Below are 7,642 nucleotides of genomic sequence, written 5' to 3'. Positions count from 1 at the left end.
AGGGAGGGAGACAGAGACACAGAGAGAGAGAGGGACAGAGAGAGAGAGAGAGAGAGAGGGACAGACCAAGAGAGAGACAGTGAGAGAGACAGAGACACAGAGAGAGGGAGAGACAGAGAGAGGGAGAGACAGAGAGAGGGAGAGACAGAGAGAGGGAGAGGCAGAGAGAGGGAGAGACAGAGAGAGGGAGAGACAGATAGAGGGAGAGACAGAGAGAGGGAGAGACAGAGAGAGGGAGAGACAGAGAGAGGGAGAGACAGAGAGAGGGAGAGACAGAGAGAGGGAGAGACAGAGAGAGGGAGAGACAGAGAGAGGGAGAGACAGAGAGAGGGAGAGACAGAGAGAGGGAGAGACTGAGGGAGGGAGAGACTGAGGGAGGGAGAGACTGAGGGAGGGAGAGACTGAGAGAGGGAGAGACTGAGAGAGGGAGAGACTGAGAGAGGGAGAGACTGAGAGAGGGAGAGACTGAGAGAGGGAGAGACTGAGAGAGGGAGAGACTGAGAGAGGGAGAGACTGAGAGAGGGAGAGACTGAGAGAGGAAGAGACTGAGAGAGGAAGAGACTGAGAGAGGAAGAGACAGAGAGAGTGAGAGAGAGACAGAGACGCAAAGACAGAGAGACAGAGCGAGAGGGGGCCAGAAAGAGAGAGAAAAACAGAGAGACAGAGAGAGAAAAACAGAGAGGCAGAGAGAGAGAGACAGAGACAGAGAGAGACAAAGACGGAGAGAGACAAAGACGGAGAGAGACAGAGACGGAGAGAGACAGAGACGGAGAGAGACAGAGACGGAGAGAGACAGAGACGGAGAGAGACAGAGACGGAGAGAGACAGAGACGGAGAGAGACAGAGACGGAGAGAGACAGAGACGGAGAGAGACAGAGACGGAGGGAGACAGAGACGGAGGGAGACAGAGACGGAGAGAGACAGAGACGGAGAGAGACAGAGAGGGAGAGAGACAAAGACGGAGAGAGACAAAGACGGAGAGAGACAGACAGAGACGGAGAGAGACAGAGACGGAGAGAGACAGAGAGGGAGAGAGACAAAGAGGGAGAGAGACAAAGACGGAGAGAGACAGAGAGAGACAGAGAGAGACAAAGACAGAGGGAGAAAGACAGAGAGAGAGGGAGACAGAGAGAGAGGGAGACAGAGAGAGAGGGAGACAGAGAGAGAGGGAGACAGAGAGAGAGGGAGACAGAGAGAGAGGGAGACAGAGAGAGAGGGAGACAGAGAGAGAGGGAGACAGAGAGAGAGGGAGACAGAGAGAGAGGGAGACAGAGAGAGAGGGAGACAGAGAGAGAGGGAGACAGAGAGAGAGGGAGACAGAGAGAGAGGGAGACAGAGAGAGAGGGAGACAGAGAGAGAGGGAGACAGAGAGAGAGGGAGACAGAGAGAGAGGGAGAGACTGAGAGAGGGAGAGACTGAGAGAGGGAGAGACTGAGAGAGGGAGAGACTGAGAGAGGGAGAGACTGAGAGAGGGAGAGACTGAGAGAGGGAGAGACTGAGAGACTGAGAGAGGGAGAGACTGAGAGAGGGAGAGACGCAGAGAGGGAGAGACGCAGAGAGGGAGAGACGCAGAGAGGGAGAGACGCAGAGAGGGAGAGACGCAGAGAGGGAGAGACGCAGAGAGGGAGAGACGCAGAGAGGGAGAGACGCAGAGAGGGAGAGACGCAGAGAGGGAGAGACGCAGAGAGGGAGAGACGCAGAGAGGGAGAGACGCAGAGAGGGAGAGACGCAGAGAGGGAGAGACGCAGAGAGGGAGAGACGCAGAGAGGGAGAGACGCAGAGAGGGAGAGACGCAGAGAGGGAGAGACGCAGAGAGGGAGAGACGCAGAGAGGGAGAGACGCAGAGAGGGAGAGACGCAGAGAGGGAGAGACGCAGAGAGGGAGAGACGCAGAGAGGGAGAGACGCAGAGAGGGAGAGACGCAGAGAGGGAGAGACGCAGAGAGGGAGAGACGCAGAGAGGGAGAGACGCAGAGAGGGAGAGACGCAGAGAGGGAGACGCAGAGAGGGAGAGACGCAGAGAGGGAGAGACGCAGAGAGGGAGAGACGCAGAGAGGGAGAGACGCAGAGAGGGAGAGACGCAGAGAGGGAGAGACGCAGAGAGGGAGAGACGCAGAGAGGGAGAGACGCAGAGAGGGAGAGACGCAGAGAGGGAGAGACGCAGAGAGGGAGAGACGCAGAGAGGGAGAGACGCAGAGAGGGAGAGACGCAGAGAGGGAGAGACGCAGAGAGGGAGAGACGCAGAGAGGGAGAGACGCAGAGAGGGAGAGACGCAGAGAGGGAGAGACGCAGAGAGGGAGAGACGCAGAGAGAGGGAGACGCAGAGAGAGGGAGACGCAGAGAGAGGGAGACGCAGAGAGAGGGAGACGCAGAGAGAGGGAGACGCAGAGAGAGGGAGACGCAGAGAGAGGGAGACGCAGAGAGAGGGAGACGCAGAGAGAGGGAGACGCAGAGAGAGGGAGACGCAGAGAGAGGGAGACGCAGAGAGAGGGAGACGCAGAGAGAGGGAGACGCAGAGAGAGGGAGACGCAGAGAGAGGGAGACGCAGAGAGAGGGAGACGCAGAGAGAGGGAGACGCAGAGAGAGGGAGACGCAGAGAGAGGGAGACGCAGAGAGAGGGAGACGCAGAGAGAGGGAGAGACGCAGAGAGGGAGAGACGCAGAGAGGGAGAGACGCAGAGAGGGAGAGACGCAGAGAGGGAGAGACGCAGAGAGGGAGAGACGCAGAGAGGGAGAGACGCAGAGAGGGAGAGACGCAGAGAGGGAGAGACGCAGAGAGGGAGAGACGCAGAGAGGGAGAGACGCAGAGAGGGAGAGACGCAGAGAGGGAGAGACGCAGAGAGGGAGAGACGCAGAGAGAGGGAGACGCAGAGAGAGGGAGACGCAGAGAGAGGGAGACGCAGAGAGAGGGAGACGCAGAGAGAGGGAGACGCAGAGAGAGGGAGACGCAGAGAGAGGGAGACGCAGAGAGAGGGAGACGCAGAGAGAGGGAGACGCAGAGAGAGGGAGACGCAGAGAGAGGGAGACGCAGAGAGAGGGAGACGCAGAGAGAGGGAGACGCAGAGAGAGGGAGACGCAGAGAGAGGGAGACGCAGAGAGAGGGAGACGCAGAGAGAGGGAGACGCAGAGAGAGGGAGACGCAGAGAGAGGGAGACGCAGAGAGAGGGAGACGCAGAGAGAGGGAGACGCAGAGAGAGGGAGACGCAGAGAGAGGGAGACGCAGAGAGAGGGAGACGCAGAGAGAGGGAGACGCAGAGAGAGGGAGACGCAGAGAGAGGGAGACGCAGAGAGAGGGAGACGCAGAGAGAGGGAGACGCAGAGAGAGGGAGACGCAGAGAGAGGGAGACGCAGAGAGAGGGAGACGCAGAGAGAGGGAGACGCAGAGAGAGGGAGACGCAGAGAGAGGGAGACGCAGAGAGAGGGAGACGCAGAGAGAGGGAGACGCAGAGAGAGGGAGACGCAGAGAGAGGGAGACGCAGAGAGAGGGAGACGCAGAGAGAGGGAGACGCAGAGAGAGGGAGACGCAGAGAGAGGGAGACGCAGAGAGAGGGAGACGCAGAGAGAGGGAGGCGCAGAGAGAGGGAGACGCAGAGAGAGGGAGACGCAGAGAGAGGGAGACGCAGAGAGAGGGAGACGCAGAGAGAGGGAGACGCAGAGAGAGGGAGACGCAGAGAGAGGGAGACGCAGAGAGAGGGAGACGCAGAGAGAGGGAGACGCAGAGAGAGGGAGACGCAGAGAGAGGGAGACGCAGAGAGAGGGAGACGCAGAGAGAGGGAGACGCAGAGAGAGGGAGACGCAGAGAGAGGGAGACGCAGAGAGAGGGAGACGCAGAGAGAGGGAGACGCAGAGAGAGGGAGACGCAGAGAGAGGGAGACGCAGAGAGAGGGAGACGCAGAGAGAGGGAGACGCAGAGAGAGGGAGACGCAGAGAGAGGGAGACGCAGAGAGAGGGAGACGCAGAGAGAGGGAGACGCAGAGAGAGGGAGACGCAGAGAGAGGGAGACGCAGAGAGAGGGAGACGCAGAGAGAGGGAGACGCAGAGAGAGGGAGACGCAGAGAGAGGGAGACGCAGAGAGAGGGAGACGCAGAGAGAGGGAGACACACAGAAAGAGAGAGACACACAGAAAGAGAGTGGCAGAGGGAGAGGGACACAGAGAGAGAGACAGAGAGAGAGAGAGACAGAGAGAGAGAGAGACAGAGAGAGAGAGAGACAGAGAGAGAGAGAGACAGAGAGAGAGAGAGACAGAGAGAGAGAGAGACAGACAGAGAATGAGACAGAGAGAGTGCGGCAGCGAGACAGAGAGAGGGAGAGACAGAGAGAGGGAGAGACAGAGAGAGGGAGAGACAGAGAGAGGGAGAGACAGAGAGAGGGAGAGACAGAGAGAGGGAGAGACAGAGAGAGGGAGAGACAGAGAGAGGGAGAGACAGAGAGAGGGAGAGACAGAGAGAGGGAGAGACAGAGAGAGGGAGAGACAGAGAGAGGGAGAGACAGAGAGAGGGAGAGACAGAGAGAGGGAGAGACAGAGAGAGGGAGAGACAGAGAGAGGGAGAGACAGAGAGAGGGAGAGACAGAGAGAGGGAGAGACAGAGAGAGGGAGAGACAGAGAGAGGGAGAGACAGAGAGAGGGAGAGACAGAGAGAGGGAGAGACAGAGAGAGGGAGAGACAGAGAGAGGGAGAGACAGAGAGAGGGAGAGACAGAGAGAGGGAGAGACAGAGAGTGGGAGAGCCAGAGAGAGGGAGAGACAGAGAGAGGGAGAGACAGAGAGAGGGAGAGACAGAGAGAGGGAGAGACAGAGAGAGGGAGAGACAGAGAGAGGGAGAGACAGAGAGAGGGAGAGACAGAGAGAGGGAGAGACAGAGAGAGGGAGAGACAGAGAGAGGGAGAGACAGAGAGAGGCAGAGACAGAGAGTGGGAGAGACAGAGAGTGGGAGAGACAGAGAGTGGGAGACACAGAGAGACACACAGAGAGGGAGACGCAGAGAGAGTGAGACACAGAGAGAGTGAGAGTCAGAGAGAGGGAGACACAGAGAGAGGGAGACACAGAGAGAGGGAGACACAGAGAGAGGGAGACACAGAGAGAGGGAGACACAGAGAGAGGGAGACACAGAGAGAGGGAGAGACTGAGAGAGGGAGAGACTGAGAGAGGGAGAGACTGAGAGAGGGAGAGACTGAGAGAGGGAGAGACTGAGAGAGGGAGAGACTGAGAGAGGGAGAGACTGAGAGAGGGAGAGACTGAGAGAGGGAGAGACTGAGAGAGGGAGAGACTGAGAGAGGGAGAGACTGAGAGAGGGAGACACAGAGAGAGGGAGACACAGAGAGAGGGAGAGACTGAGAGAGGGAGAGACTGAGAGAGGGAGAGACTGAGAGAGGGAGAGACTGAGAGAGGGAGAGACTGAGAGAGGGAGAGACTGAGAGAGGGAGAGACTGAGAGAGGGAGAGACTGAGAGAGGGAGAGACTGAGAGAGGGAGAGACTGAGAGAGGGAGAGACTGAGAGAGGGAGAGACTGAGAGAGGGAGAGACTGAGAGAGGCAGAGAGACGGAGAGGCAGAGAGAGGGAGAGACAGAGAGAGGGAGAGACAGAGGGAGGGAGAGACAGAGGGAGGGAGAGACAGAGGGAGGGAGAGACAGAGAGAGGGAGAGACAGAGAGAGGGAGAGACAGAGAGAGGGAGAGACAGAGAGAGGGAGAGACAGAGAGAGGGAGAGACAGAGAGAGGGAGAGACAGAGAGAGGGAGAGACAGAGAGGGAGAGACACAGAGAGGGAGAGACACAGAGAGGGAGAGACACAGAGAGGGAGAGACACAGAGAGGGAGAGACACAGAGAGGGAGAGACACAGAGAGGGAGAGACACAGAGAGGGAGAGACACAGAGAGGGAGAGACACAGAGAGGGAGAGACACAGAGAGGGAGAGACACAGAGAGGGAGAGACACAGAGAGGGAGAGACACAGAGGAGAGAGGGAGACACAGGAGAGAGGGAGACACAGAGAGAGGGAGACACAGAGAGAGGGAGAGACAGAGAGAGGGAGAGACAGAGAGTGGGAGAGTATTCCCAGTGATCCCTGCTCCAATGTAATCCCAGATTTCAATCCCTCTCCCTGAAGCTCTGTCTGTGCAACTCCCCCATCCTCAGAACTGTTTCTCCACATCTTTCCAATCCCTGTCTCTCCCCATCCTTTATACCTCAGCCTCTCAAAATGGCAGCATCTTCTCCCTTTTCTCTCATTCTCTCTATCTTTCCACTCTCTCTCTGAAACTTTGTCACTGTCTTGCCAAAGCCCCACTTTCTATTTATCTCGACATCTCACTTTGAATCTCAGCCTCTCTGCACATCTCTCTCTCCCTCTCTGTGGATCATTTTATCTCAATCACAGCAGCCTCCTCTCCATCTCTCTCTCGCTCTATCTATCTCTGCTCCCTCTCTGACTCATTCTGTCTGAAGTACAGCAGCATTCTCTCTATCTCCATCTTTTCACAGTAAATTCATTGCAGTGTTAATGTAAGCCTACTTGTGACGAATAAAATTTGAACTTTAACTCTGCTTCTCTGTCTTATCTCTCTAGCTATCTGCTTGACTCTCTCTATCTCTCTCTGCTTCCCCTCTCTCTATCTCTGCCTCCCCTGACTCAGTCTGTTGAATTAAAGTAGCATCCTCTGTCTCTATATCTCTATCTGTTCTCTGCTTCCCTCTCTCTGTGAATCATTGTCTGAATCACAGCAGATTCTCACTAACTCCATCTCTATATCTCTGTCTCTTATCTCTGCTCCCTCCCTTCTCTGGTGAATCAATGTCTGAATTACAGTCGCATCCTATCTCCATCTCTATATCTCTCTGCCTCTTATCTCTCTCTGTATCTGATCTCTGCTTCCCTCTCTCTGTGAATCATTCTGTCTGAATTACAGTAGCATTCTCTCTAACTCCATCTCTATATCTCTCTGCTTCTCTGCCTCTTATCTCCCTCTCTGCTCTCTCGTGGGGGACGGGCCAGATCACGGGTTTGCTGTTCACAAGCAGCAAAGGCCCAGGAACGCAGAGGGAGGGAATCGGGGGCAATTCAGAGGGATTCAGCACTGCTGAAAGGGGGGAGTGTGTAATACAGGGGCTTGTTCAGAGCCAGGGGCTATTAGACAGAGAGGGAAGGGGCTGGTGGGGGAGGCTGTTGTACAAGAGGGGGGAATATTATAACACAGGCTGACCAGAGTCAGGGGTTATCAGAGAAAGGGGGCAATTGAGGGGGGGGGGGGGGGAATCAGACAGGGGGTCTGTTGTACAGGATGGGGGTGCGGGATGTTATAACACAGGCTGCTCAGTGTCAGGGGAATTAGTCGTTTGAACGTTAATGTTTAAAATGGGCAGAGTTTCCACATCCAACTCCACCAGGAGCTGTTTACAGGGGGGTGGTGGACGGGGATAGATGTGTGGTGGGGGGGGGGGGGGGGGGGGGGGTTACTAATTAGAAGGGGGGGGATCTGTCAGTCCAGAGGCTGTTCACAGGGAGGGAGTGGGAATTTGCCAGGTTGAGAGGGGTGGGGGGAAAGAGGGGAACTTAGAGGGATATTCAGCCGGGGGGCTTTGAAGATGGTTTGGGCAGTGGGGGAGCGGGGTACGGGGCTCAGAGGGAAGGATCGGGAGATTTAGAGGGAT

The sequence above is a fragment of the Mustelus asterias genome, unplaced genomic scaffold (assembly GCF_964213995.1).
Source record: "Mustelus asterias unplaced genomic scaffold, sMusAst1.hap1.1 HAP1_SCAFFOLD_710, whole genome shotgun sequence".
Taxonomy (NCBI): domain Eukaryota; kingdom Metazoa; phylum Chordata; class Chondrichthyes; order Carcharhiniformes; family Triakidae; genus Mustelus; species Mustelus asterias.
This window is presented reverse-complemented; position numbering follows the sequence as displayed.